Source organism: Mesoplodon mirus, assembly GCF_964341445.2.
Source record: "Mesoplodon mirus genome assembly, chromosome: 3".
Lineage (NCBI taxonomy): Eukaryota > Metazoa > Chordata > Mammalia > Artiodactyla > Ziphiidae > Mesoplodon > Mesoplodon mirus.
The window spans coordinates 164609637-164624685 of record NC_138978.1 but is presented as its reverse complement, the minus strand read 5'-3'; positions in this window follow the sequence as shown (position 1 = coordinate 164624685).

The window sequence follows — 15049 nt, the reverse complement described above, 5'->3', positions numbered from 1 at the left end:
CCGTGTATATATCTGAAAAGAACAAAAACACTAATTCAAAAAGATACATGCACCCCCAATGTTCACAGCAGCATTATTTACAGTTGCCAAAGTACAGAAGCAACCTAAGTGTCCATCCACAGATGAATGGATAAAGAAGATATGGTATACACACGTGCGCGTGCACACACACACAATGGAATACTACTCAGCCATAAAAAAGAACAAAATTTTGCTATTTGCAGCAACATGGATGGACTTGGAGGGCCTTATGCTAATTGAAATAAGTCAGACAGAGAAAGGCAAATACCATATAACTTATATGTGGAATCTAAAAAATACAACAAAATAGTGAATATAACAAAAAAGAAACAGACTCACAGATAGAAAAAACAAACTACTGGCTACCAGTGGGGATAGGAAAGTGTGTGTGGCAATATAGGGGTAGGGGAGTAAGAGGTATAAACTTTTAAGTATAAAATAAGCTACAAGGATATATTTTAGAACACCGGGAATATAGCCAATATTTTTAATAATTATAAATGGAGTATAACCTTTAAAAATTGTGAATCACTATATTATTCAACTGTAATTTATATAACAGTGAACAACAAATATACTTAAATAAAAAAAGAATAGGGTCAGAGCAAAGGCCAAATCCAGGGCACTGACAGTACAATGTAGCCTCACAGTAAAGATCAAATTAAGAGTGTGACTTCAAGACTTTTTTTAAGAGTTCAGAAGGATTTATGGTGGTGTCTCATAGACACCCTTAGCTCAATAAAAAACTTTTAAGGATCTTTCAGGCATTGTACAAAAGCAGCTTAAAGTGCAAAGAGGCCTATCTCGAAGAGATTTGTAGGTGTGGCTTTGTAAAATGTAACCCCCAATAAGCTTCATAGAAAATGTATAAAGTTTTTAAGATAACTGTACTAATAAAGTACCACAAGTTTTGACTAATATGTACATAAAGAGCACATAAAATATATATGGGCATAAAGAAGGCTAATACAACAACTCAGCTGAAAAATAAGACCATTTCCTAAGGATACCTCAGAGATCATAGCCCAGATCCCAGACGACAGGGTCAAACGCTGCAGAGAACCAATCTCAAAAAGGAGAAATGGGCATTTATCATGGAATGTTCCATACTTCCCCAGAGCAGGCAGTACTTGGACATATGACCAACTGGATTTTAGAATGGTTATGGACCATTGACTGCTATGTTACTTCCATTTCTCTCTTTTCAAATATGAGTGACGACTGCAGTTATTCTATCACCATCTTATTATTTTATGTTGGATATGGGGGGTAAGTAACTTTTTCTCCAGATTGAGATGAGATGCACTTGAGAAGCCTCAGCCACATATGGACTTGATGCAGACCATGAGAGGCAGGAGTTGAGCATGATGCTGTAACTGGAAAAGATTTTGGTGACCCTGGTGGGGGAGTGTGTTGTAGTTTTCACATGGGAGAGATGTGAATTGTGGTGGTCAGAGGGAGGAGTGATACACTCTCCAAGATTGCCACCATCCATCCTTCCTCTCCTGTACACACATACTATTCCACATACTAAGTGGTGAAATCTAGGCTGAACTTGTGACTTACTTTGAAAAATAGAATGCATCAGAAATTATGGTCTAGGGAATTCCCTAGTGGCCCAGTGATCAGGACTTCACGCTTTCACTGCTGAGGGCTTGGATTCAATCTCTGGTTGGGGAACTAATATCCTACAAGCCACAGAGCACAGCCAAAAAGTAAAAAGGAAGGAAGGAAGGAAGGAAGGAAGGAAGGAAGGAAGGAAGGAAGGAAGGAAGGAAGGAAGGAAGGAAGAAAGATATTATGGTCTAGGATTTGAGTCCAGATCTTTAGAGAACTTTCAGCTTCCACTTCTCTGTTGGAAATCAGGCACCATATATTAAAACCTGACTACCCTAAGATCATCATTCTGTGAAGAAGCCAAGGTTGGCAACTTGGAGAGGCCCCATAGAATGAAAGAAAGGACATCAGTCAGCCTCCAACTTTTCTGGCAAACCACACTGGTGAAAGCACTGAAATTTTGAGCACCAAATATATGAATAAGGAAGCCATCTTAGACATTCGAAGCCCAGCAGACATCACTTGAAGCAGAAGAACTGCCCAACTGAGCCCAGCATAGATAACAGAATAATGAGGAAAAAATAAGTTGTAACTCTTCAAAGCCTCTGCTTGTGGACCTTATTATGCAGCAATAGATGATTAAAATGCAGATTGAATGAACTCATCATTTTATATATATATATTTCCAGCATGTCCACTTGGTTCTTTTTTTTTTTTTTTTTTTTTACAAATTTCATCACTTTTTGAAACTCCCCATGTGGTCATGCATGTTGTTCACCTTTTCTACAATGTCCTTTAATGTATTTATTATAGTCATTCTAAAGTTCTTTGATAATTTCAACATTTTGGCTGAGGATCTATTTCTATTTATTCTTTATCTCTTTATTATATCACATGTTTTTGCATCTTCCATTGTCTCATAATTTTTCACTACGCCAGATATTGTGTGTTAAAAAAATTTAAGTTGCAAAGTAAATATTTACTCAGAAAATAGTGCATCCCTTCTTCTGTCAGGCTACTATTGTAAGGGCCTGTTTCCATCTAATCTGTATTAAACTGGGCTATGTTGTAGCTTTAGTTATATTCGGTTTACAATTGGATTTAAATATTTTGAGGACAGGACTAGAACTTTTCCCTTAGCATAATGTGGGATCTGAGCACCTGGGAGATCCAAAAAAAATTTACCCTTTGTTCTCCCAGTTCCCAACTTTCTGAACCATAAGAGATCTCTGCCCTGCAGCCTGACCATGAGCTTTGGAGTCACTGAGGTGTCCTCTTTTCTTTCCAGCCCCAGTTCTGACTTTCTATCAGGAGATCAGGAGATCTCTCTGTACTGATGTCCTGTCTCCAGTTTTTGGAGGGCTGTAGCAATGATTTCAGTAAAGACCTGAAGTGTCTAGGAGGGGTTTTTTCCACCTTTGCTTCTCTTCCCCCAGCCTTCAGGGAGCATGTTCAGTGCATTTGGTGACGAGCCAGTGAGAGATTCAGTGAGCCTTAGAAAGATTTCCATAAATTCTCGTGCCCTGATGCCAGCCTTCAGTGGGACACTGCCTTGCACTCAGGAAAGGCCCAATGCAGGTGGGGGATTGGTTCAGTTCATCTCCCCTTCCCCAGCCCTCATCAGGACACTACATTGTACTTGGAGAAGGTCCCTGCCTTTCATTTAGGGAAGACCTATGTTTCTCAGGGGGCTTTCTCGCAGCACCTTTGCTGAGTCCCCACCTTTGACATCCTTTCCCCATGTATTTAGTGAAGATTCAAAATGAAGTTGACAGGTAGTTACTGACATGATCTGTGACTGAGGATACCATCACACCAGGACCCATGTGGTTATTAAAATTCATGAACAGTTAGCTTGGTTTCTATTAACCCTTGTCTATGGTGGATTCTTCCCCTTCCCGCAATTTTTCCAGTGATGAACACAGCTATGTGTCTTCTTCTTCCTCAGATATAACTCCTTCAGGTTTCCTTTCATCTTTAGCTCTCTGAAGCATTTTTTAAAATTATGGTTTATATTTTCCTTGGTTTGTTCTGGTTGCTTAGGTCAATTAAAAAGGAAGCTGCATCACAACACAGATGGACATAGAGATTATCAAACTACATGAAGTCAGACAAAGAAAAACAAATATCATATGATATCACTCAGAAGTGGAATCTAATTTTGAAAAAGATACAAATGAACTTATTTACAAAACAGAAGCAGACTTATAGATATTGAAAACAAACTTATGGTTACCAAAGGGGAAACATGAGGCGGGGGGAAGGATAAATCAGGAACTTGGAATGAACACACGCACACTATTCTATATAAGCTAGATAACCAACAAGGACCTACTGTATAGCGCAGAGAATTCTACCTAATCGTCTGTGATAACCTATATGAGAAAAGAATTTTAAGAAGAATGAATATATCTATATGTATAACTGAATTACTTTGCTGTACACCTGAAACTAACACAACATTGTAAATCAACTATACTCCAATAAAATTAAAATATTTTATAAAAGGAAGCTGTATCAAGAGGTGATGATATTTTCAGACTTACTATTGACTTAGTGAGTTTCAGTTTTACAAAACTTAGTTTCTCCATCTGTAAGACAGCTGCCACCTACCACTCAAAGGCTGTGAGGATTAAATAGTAAATGGCAGTAAAATTCTTAAAAATGGGAAAGCAGGTGAAGTGCCTGTTTTTTGATTTAGGCACAGCCACCTACTCATTTGCTCCATCTCCCTCGTTCACCATACTCATGGCTCTGATATTCTCTCAGTCAGTTCCTCAAAACCGTCATGCTCTCTAGCCTCTGAACACACTGCTCCCTTTACCAGGAACACACACTTCCTCTTCCCTCTTTCTGCCTTGCTAACTCTTTGTTTGTATGTTATTTCTTCTAGGAAACCTTCCCTGATCCCCACCCCTCCAGTTAAGTGCTTCCCCTTCAGGGCATTTTTCATTTTGTATTATGATTGTATATTTACATGTACACATTCTTCACTGGACTATAAACTCTCTGAAAGCAGGAACTAAGCATGTCTTACGAGTTGCTACACCACAGAATATAACAATCTGCATATAGTGGGCACATAAGAAGCATTTGTTCATAAATGAATAAATGACTGAATGGATAATTCACTCTGAATAGTCGTATTTAAAAACTATTTATCATACACCTAATAGGTACATAGCATTATGCTAAAGATACTCGTGAAACAACAATATATATCAATATACAGCTCCCAGCCTCAAGGAACTTACATCTAGCTGGTAAAAATCAGGAAAGATAAAATCAACTATTTTAACACTACCAGTGTGGCTGATAGAACAAAGGATATTAGGTCTGAGAACAAGCTTTTATGTTTGGCAATTAGGAGGTTAACAGTAAACTCTGAGAGAGGAACTTCAGAACTGGTGACAACAGAAGCCAGATTGCAGGGCATTTGGAGTGAAATAGTAGTGAAGAAGCCCAGTCCGTGGGTGGCGCTCACATATTCAAGAAGTTTGACAAGAAGAGAACAGAGGACCATTCTTTTGGAGGCAATAGACCAAGCTGGTCTAAAGGCACATGGGAAGGATCCCATCGAGAGGAACAGAGCTTTCAAATGCCCAGGAAAAGCAGAACACCTGATAGAACATCATTCTGAAAGAGGAGATAGGGACCAACACTACCGATTGCAGCCAGGAGTGAGCCTAGGAAAGGGAGACACCTCCTTCTCCAAGATAGGAGAAGGAAGGCAGAGACTTTGAGGAAGCAGGTGGAGAAGAAGAACCTGCTAGATGGTTTCCATGGTCTCAGAAATGCACAAAGCAAGACCATTTGCTGAAAGAGCAAGAGAACTGCTAATGTGGGAAATATAAGGAGAGTGGAGGTGAGTGTAGAAGAGCTAATATACAGAAGCGTCCTCTCTTGGAACATGGTCTATGTCAGATGTCTTCTTGTATTCAGCAAACAGGGCAGATATACCAGGAACACCTGGCATAAAACTTTCTATTGTGGTGGGGCTGGTTTCTTCCAGACAGGCTGATGTAGACCACTTTCAGGAAAGGCAAAGGCACATTCAAGTGCATCCTATGGTGGGGTAGTGGAGAAAGGAAGGAAAATGAAACCAGAGGAGTGTTGCATCAGGTCCTAGGACACATGAGATCAAAAAAGAGAGATCACATACCTAATCAAAAAGGTAAAGACAAAGCTGAGTAGTGAAGACTGGAACAGGAGCTCAGAAGCAAACACAGGAAAGATAGGTATCAGAGTTCCAATCAGTGCAGTTCAGGGAACTCTACTATTTCACAACATCCAAGGCAGTTTGTTGTATTCTATTAAGCTGTCCACAATTGCGGTCACTTTCCTTTTAGTGCATTTTAAATGTGTGCTTGGCCTTTAGCATCAATAAACAAACAGGTGGCACCAGAGAAATGTATCACAATCAGCAGGGCTCAATATCAATGTCAGGACTCTAGCACAAGACACATTTACAGTCCTGCAAAGGACTAAAGCACTAAGGTATTACCAAAGCAGTACTGGCACAAAGAGAACAAGTCAAAAGCTTTACACTAGAATTGAGATTCACTCTGATGATTAGTTCTTGAGGAAAAGGTAGAGTGGCCATTTATTAGAATTTGGGACAGAAAGGTGACTGGGACTCAAAAATATGACAAATCTTGGGCCTTTCTTCTAACTAGACACAAAGGTCAGGTTATATTAATTTCTCCTACGACCATCAACATGAGTTCTAGAAACTCCAAAAGGATTGAACCAGAAGTGACAATGTAAAGGATCAGGACGTGGTACAGATGGGTTTGTATACAGAATCCCGGGAGATCTGGTTGGCCAGGGTGAAGCCACATAAGACTCATGAACTAGACCTAGAACCACAAAGCCAGGGGGAGTGGAAACAATCAGCACAAGAGCATGCAGAAATGAAAATTACTGGCCAAAATTAGGTGAACACCAAGGTGTTCCTGAAAAGGAAAGTATGGGCTATAGCAATGAGAGAAAGGAAAATCAATAAATTTTAAAACTGAAAGAGTGAGAGGGAGTTGAAAGGGAGGTAAATGCAGTTACATGGTCGAGGATCCAGAAAACAGGAGCAGGCTTAGAAAGATATCTCAAAGGAGTGAGCCAGGGGAATATGCTTGGCCAGAGCCAAGACATCATGCTTTAAATAATATGGGATAATTGTGACTATCCATGAAGCATTCTCTGTCCCCAATTATTAAGGCCTGTGCCCAGCCTTAAAATCAGGAAGCCTCCATAGGGGTATATAATGTAGGAATCAAAAGGACATAAAGGATTCAGCACAAGGAAGCTTCTTAAGTAAGATCATGTGGTATATTAGTGGACCTGGGCTGTATTCTGAGAGACTTTCTGATCTTGTGAAATTGAGATTGGGAAATTACAGTTTGGTGGGGGTGACCAGAGCTAACCATTGAAATGTGCAGTGGACACATGTAATTTTTTTTTGTCAAACATCCATTCTCTTTCCTTGGGAGGAAATATCCTTCCACCTGTGTGTATGTGGCCTTGAGCATGGGTGATTCACAGGGCCTTCCACTACCATCTTCTATTATAGAAGCTGAAAGGAGCTAGATCATGGTTCCTCCTATACCTTGCCATCCTAGGAAGTGGGCACTTGGCCTTATGCTCAGCCAATCAGACTCCAGGAGTTTGAATCCTGAACACATAAGACAAAGAGGTGGGGATTGGTGGAGGCTGTAGTAGGGATAATAGAATCCTTGATTCCTTCTAATTTTCTAAGCCTGGTCCTGATCTTATCAATTCTCTGAGCACTTCATATCCTTCCAATGTAAACTCTTTCTGCTTAAAACAACCAGAGACAGGGCCTCCCTGGTGGCGCAGTGGTTGAGAGTCCACCTGCTGATGCAGGGGATACAGGTTTGTGCCCCTGTCTGGGAGGATCCCATATGCTGCAGAGCAGCTGGGCCCGTGAGCCATGGCTGCTGAGCCTGCGCATCCGGAGCCTGTGCTCCACAACGGGAGAGGCCACAACAGTGAGAGGCCCGCGTACTGCAAAAATAAATAAATAAATAAATAAAACAACCAGAGACAGTTTCTATCACTTGCAACCAAAACCCCTGACTGAAACATCATGGGGTAGATGGTGAGAAGGATAAGAGCAGATCTAATTGTCAGCAAGGGAGATATTGATGTAACTGATCTTGAAATAGAGATTAGACCAGAAGTCAAGAACACAGAGAAGGATGTTACTGGCTGAGGTGAAACTGAGGAGTCAAAAGCTAAGAAAATTGCTGGCATCAATGGGTTTTGGAGAGGTTGAGACCACATGTAAGCTAGTGGTAGCTTTGGAAAGAATGAGGGGTTGGGAACATACAGAGTTTACTGTCCGGCAAAGAAAATTACATGAACAATCACCATAAAACATGATGTGTCATCATTAAGAATACGAGCTTTGGAGTAAAAACATCTACATTCAAATCTCACCCCTTACAAGCTATATGAATTCTCTGGACCTAAGTTCCCTTATTTGTAAAATGAAGTTATAATATATCCATTGAAAACAACTCAAATAGTGCAGGGAACCTGGTATATACTCAAAAAATGTTATTTTTTTTTTATATGGGAATGTAGGGTGTTCTATGGAAGCACAAAGCCATTCACTTAACCTAGTTTTGAAACAGGGGCAGAAGTTAGTGGTAACACAATAGTGATACTTAAACTAAGGCCTGAAAGATAATAAGAACAATAGCAGTGATGACTAACACTTATTGAGCTCCTTCCATATGCCAACAATATTATCTTCTTCATTCTCAAGAGTTCTGAGAAATAGGCGCCATTATTTCCCCTATTTTGTGGATGAAAGAACCTGCTGCTCAGGAAAGTTAAGCACCTAGACCAAAATCACTGTGCTAATTAGGCAATGGGAAAATGAAGGGTGGGAGAAAGGCAAATGGATCCGCATACTGAGACAACCCAAGCTTCTGCTCAGCAGTTATCCAATATCCCTCATTGCCTAGACCCTGCCGTCGCCGTATAGATTAGAGGTATTTCTTTGCCCACAAACATTCTCAGTTTTATAACACAGGATGTTCAGAGGACACAATTCCTTAGATGAAATTTTGCTTCCAGCCCACTTTTCAGGAGCCTGTGTTTTCCATAATTGATGAGTAACTGATGTAGTTATTGATGATGATAAAATTAGTATATTTTTCTTAATTAGATTCATGTCAGAGAACCTCTCAAAGCTGGCTCACAGAGAACCTGCTCAGTTTACTCTTGGGTATGATGCAAGTGAGGAGAAAAACATGCTTAAATGCCCTCCCTTCTGTTCAAAGAGAGGCCACATTTCTCCTACACACTAATCAAAGAAATGTGTTACCATCTTGCCCAATTTGAGCCCTGACTTCATTACTAAAATATGTTGTCTGCTGAGGTGGGTGACTGGGGTATCTGTTCAACATATGCCTAGCAACAATGAAAGCCCTGCTTAGTCTAGGAAGTGAGGGATGCTCTATCCCTTTGAAGCTGAAGGGGAAATTGTAAGTAAGCATAAAGTAATTACCCACTTGGATCGTGTCCAGGCCATGTTCAATGCAGTTGAAAGCTTTTGTCCTTGATGCTAACCTTCCCTAGCTTAGGGAGGTCAGAGAACTTGGAATATTTTCACTACTCTGTGCTGCAGAGACCTGACATGCTTTGAAGATCTGTCTGAAATTCACTGAGGTCGCTGAGGGGAGGGATTACCACTTTCCCAGCCAAAGAACATCCTGTACCCTGAGAGTTAATATCATTTCAAATGCTCTTTGGTTCATGGTAAATATTGCTGCTTTCTCTCTGTAGTGGTATACAGAGTGCCCTCCATAGATTAGCATCCTATTTAGCAGCACAACAACCGTGTGATGAAAACAGGACATGTATTCTTATTCTCAATTTACAGGCAAGGAAACTTGAGGATAGAGAGGGTAACTGATTGAAAAAGGATGCGGTCATAAGTCTTCTGAGTCTTGTCATCTTGGCCGTTGGTGTCTTTTCTTCTTTACCCTACTTTACCTCTATGATCCCCAACTATGATGATTAATTTTATGTGTCAACTTGACCGGACCAAGGGGTGCCCAAATTAAATATTATTTCTGGATGTGTCTATGAGGGTGTCTCTGGATGAGATTAGGATTTGAATTGGTAGACTCAGTAAAGTAGATTGACCTCCCCAGTGAGGGTGGGCATTATCCAATCTGTTCAGGCCTGAATAAAACAAAAAGGTGAAGGAAGGAGGAATTCACCCCTTTTGGTTTCTGTTTGCCTACTTACACTGAGACATCAGTCTTTTCCTACCCCTGTACTGGGATTTACACCACTGACTCCCTCAGTTCTCAGACTATCAGGCTTAGACTGGAATTATACTACCAACTTTCCTGGGTCTCTAGCTTGCAAATAGCAGTTGGTGGGATTTCTCAGCCTCCATAATCACATGACCTAATTCCTCATAATCTTTTCCTATAAATATGTACTTCTATTTCCTTGGAGAACCCTGATAATTCACCAACCAACCCTCAATTGGGGATATCCAAGTTATTTTTCAATTACCTTAAAGGTCTTCAAGAAATAGACCGAAATAATTATTTCCAAAATAAAAGTCAAATAAAGTAATATTTTTAAAGATATATGTTTAAGCGTCCAGATCTTATGAAGATGATGACCTAGTACCTGCTGACTCCTTCAATTTCAGCCCTGGGGTACATGAAGAAGTGTGAGGGAAATATGAATCTTTGGAGCTAATAAAAAGCATGTAAATCTCATAGGATATGGAAAGATGTTTTGAACTGGTAGGTGGGGAGTGTATTACAGTTGGAGACAAAAGGCTATGAGAGGTAGCAGTGAGAAGGTATATTGGAGAAAAGCTTTTTGCTACATGTCTTGGCTTTCCTCCTCATTGTTTAGAGACAATTATCACTAGCCACTTCCCTGCAGAAATCCTTTCACATTCCAGATCATTGATGTTGGCAGTAAAATCAAGGAAGTGCAGGTGGATACTGGGGTGAGATGCTGAAAGCAGGGGCGGCTGACCAGGATCTCTCTAAAGGCCACTGCTAGAAAATACGGTGACACTGTGTACATTAGGAAAAGGCACCCCTGCCTCCAGGTAGGCAGAGCTCATACCTGGGTACACAGCTTGGGAGAGAAGGTGGATGGCAGTGCCTGTTCCCCCCTGTCCTATAAGTAGGGGCCACTGGCTTAATTATGAGCAGCAGCCCTAGCTCTCCAGTATCCTGATCCCCACTTCTCCTCCAAACTCCCATGCCTGGGAGAATTACAATCTATGGAGACTGACCCATCTCAGTGCTGCTTCTCCCAATTAATTCAATTTAAAGGAGAAACTCTGCCCAGGTGAGATGCCCAGGGAAGAGGCAATAAAAGGGACTGATACAAACTGCTTTATGGTGCCTGGGGTACTATGCCCTGGGGCTCAACATATCTTAGTATTTTAAACACGTCTAAATAGATGGAGACTAGAGCCTAATATTTGGCTTTCCCAACAAACATTACCAGGCATAGTGGATGATATCCACAGTACAGCATGAGCTTGCAAGATGAAATAACTAGAATCTAGTAAACAAAGACAAAAATAGACATTAAACACTATCTGAAGCAGAACCATTTAAACAAATAGAAGAATAAAACATTAGTATAGCTATGCTTAAGGAAATGTGGGAAGATACTAGTAAAGCAAGAATAGGAAATCTTAAAAAGAACCAAGTAAAATATAAGATGCAAAAAATATATAGCTGAAATGGAATAAATAATAGGATGGAATAGAGCGAAGGAAAGAAATAGTGAATTGGAGGATCAGAATGAGAAATTCTCCCGAAAAGTAACAGGAAAGAATAGAGAGACAGAAAATATAGAGAAAAAAAAATTAAAGCTGAGAAATATGAATGATAAAAGTAAAAGTACTCACATCCTGATAACAGGATCCCAGAGGGATGGGGTGGAGAAAATATTTTTTTAAATAATGAAAATAAACATTCCTGGATTGATGAATGATAGAATCCTTCAGAATGAAAAGGTTCTTAGATGGCCAAATAGAAGAGATAAGAAAAAAATCCATATCTATTCACATTATAATAAAAATATATTAAAGCCAAGAAAAATACTTTAAATGGAAGGGAAAAAGCATTCCCTGTTAAGTAACAAAAATCAGGCTAACACTAGAATTGTCAAGAACACTAAAAGATGATAATGGAATTTTTTATAAAGATACTAGAGTATATTTTCAAGCACTGAAGGAAAAACAGTTTCAAACCTAGAATGTTATCATTCAAATATGAGGGCGTAACAAAAACATTTTCAACTATATAAGACTTCAGGAGGTTTCACATGCAAAAATCCCCACTCAAACACTCTTGCAAGATACTCAAATAAGAAAAAAAGGAGAAATGCTGCAAGAGGTAGGCAAAGTAAACCTAGTTAAATATCTTGAGGAGGAGGACAAGGGGGCAGAGTAGAAAGACCCTGGGTTCATCTTTTCCCATGGACACACCAAAACTACTACACATGGAACAACTATCTCTGAGAGTGACCTAAAGACTAGTTGAAAAGATTTTCACATCTAAGAATAAAAAGAGAAATCCACATTGAAACAGATAGGAGGGTAGAGGCAATCTGGTTGGGATTCATACCCCCAGCTCATCAATCCATAAGTAGGAGAAGTATCACAGACACAAAGGTCCTCTCTGAGGAGCAAAGGGTCCAAACCAAACATCAGGATCCCCAGCCCAAGGGACCTGCACTGGGAAGACAAGCCCCCATAATATCTGGCTTTGAACACCAGCTGGGCTATGTCTGGGAGAGAGCTGTAGGAAACTGAAACTCTTCTCTTAAAAGAAACATACAGAAAGTCACTCACTTCAAGTCTCAGCACAGAGGCAGCAGTTTGACAAGTGCCTGGGTCATAAGTGAAGAAAATTAAATGACTAATTTTAGGGCATGTGTTGGAGGGGCAGGGTTCTGTTGGAACTTTCTTCAGGTACATAGGCATTGGTGGGTACAAGTTATTTTTGCTCATCTTCTGCCTACCTGGCCCAGCACTGGCAGATGCCATTTTTTATTCTCCCCATCTACCTTACTAGCAGGCAGGTGCCCTTGGTTGGCATCAGAGTCCCTCCAAAGCAGCTCCTGCCCAGTGGCTGAACTAGCACACCAGAGCATCCACAACAGTCAGAACCAGGCCTTACAGACAGCAGCACAAGGTTCACACCTACACATTAGCATGCTGGCAGCAACTGCAGCTCAGCCACACAGGTGGGCAGCCCACAGAGGGGACATTTCTGGAACACCTGGCTCTGGCAGCCAATGGGGACCACACTACTGAGACCCACAGGATACCTTCTACATAAAGCCACTCCTACAAGACCATGAAATGTAGCTGATCTACCTAATACATAGACATAACAGAGAGATTTTTGGCAAAATGAGGAGACAAAGGAATATGTTCACAGTAAAAGAACAAGACAAAAGCTCTGAAAAATAACTAAATGAAACAGATAAGAAATCTACCAGATAAATAGTTCAAAGCAATGTTCATAAAAATACTCACCTAACTCAGGAGAAGAATGGAGGAATACAGTGAGAAATGAAACAAAGAGATAGGAAAAAATCAGAGCTGAAGAATACAATAACTGAAATCAAAAATACACTAGAGGAAATAAACAGCAGATTAGAGGTTGCAGAAGAACAAATCAGTAACCTGGAAGACAGGGTAGTGGAAATAATCCAATCAGAACAGCAAAAAGAAAGAAGAAACAACAATAAAAAATGAGGATCCTCAGAGACAACATCAAGCATAGTAACATTCACATTATAGGGGTTCCACAAGGAGAAGAGAGAGATAAAGGGGCATAAAACCTTTCTGAAGAAATAATGGCTGAAAACTTCCTTAACCTGTGGAATAAAGCAGACATCCAAGTTCAGGAAGCACAGAAAGACCCAAACAAGATGAACCCAAAGAGACCCACACCAAGACACATTATGGTTAAAATGTCAAACGTTAAAGAGAAAATCTTAAAAGCAACAACAATAAAAAACTAGATCCATATAGGGGAGCCCTCAAAAGACTCCCAGTTGACTTTTCAGCAGAAACTTTTCATGGACAGAAGGAAGTAGCACAACATATTCAAGGTGCTGGGGGGAAAATGTCACAACCAAGAATACTCTATCCAGAAAGATTATCATTCAAAATTGAAGAAGAGATAGTTTCTCAGACAAGCAAAAGCTAAAGGAGTTCATCACCACTAAACAACCATACAAGAAATGTTAAAGGGACTTCTTTAAACAGAAAAGACCATAACTAGAAATACAAAAATTGTGAAAGAAAAAAAATTCACTGCTAAAAGCTAACATATAATAAAGGTAGTGAGTTATCCACATATATAGCTAGTATGAAGGTTAAAAGACAAAAAAATTAAAATCATCTATATCTACAATAATTAGATAAGGGAAAAACAAAATAAAAGTTGTAAAATATGACATCAAAAACGTTAAACCTGGAAGGGAGTAAAAATGTAGTACTCTTAGAATGTGCTCAAACTTAAGTGACTATCAACTTAAAATAGACTGTTATATTCATAGGTTGTTATATAAGAGAATCATGGTAGTAACAAACCAAAAATCAATAAGAGACACACACACACAGGCACACAAAGAGAAAGAAATACAAACACAACACTAAAAAAAAGTCATCAAAGGAAGGAAGGAGATCAAGATGTCAACGTAAGAGAATGTGGAACTTACCTCCCCCCATGAACACATCAAAAACACAATCCTCACTGAAAACAAACTGGAAACTGGAAGATTAAAAGACCAAAAAAATGGTAAAATCAACTATAACTACAATCAACAGTGAAGGGATTAAAATGAGGATGTAAAATACAATGTGAAAAACACAAAACATGGGGAAGGTAAGTAAAAATAGATAGACCTTTTAGAATGTGTTTGAAATTAAATGACTACCAGTTTAAAGCAAGTAGATATAGTTATAGGTCAACATATATGAACCCCATAGTAACCACAAGTCAAAAACGTATAATAGTTATACAAAAAATAGAAAGAAAGTAGCCCAAGCATACCAATAAAGAAAAACATCAAACCACAAGGGAAGAAACTAAAAAGAACAGAGAACTACAAAAACAATCAGAAAACAAGTACTAAAATCACAGTAAGTACATACCTATCAACAATCACTTTAAATATCAATGGACTAAATGCTCCAATCAAAAGACACAGAGTGGCTGATTGGATTAAAAAAACAAGACCCATCTATATGTTGCTTAAAAGAGACTCACTGAGGAGCTAAAGACACACACAGCCTGAAAGTGAGGAGATTGAAAAGGATATTTAATCAAATGGAAATGACAAGAAAGTGTGGGTAGCAATACTCATTATCAGACAAAACAGACTTTAAAGTCTATAACAAAAGACAAAGAAGAGCATTATACAATGATAA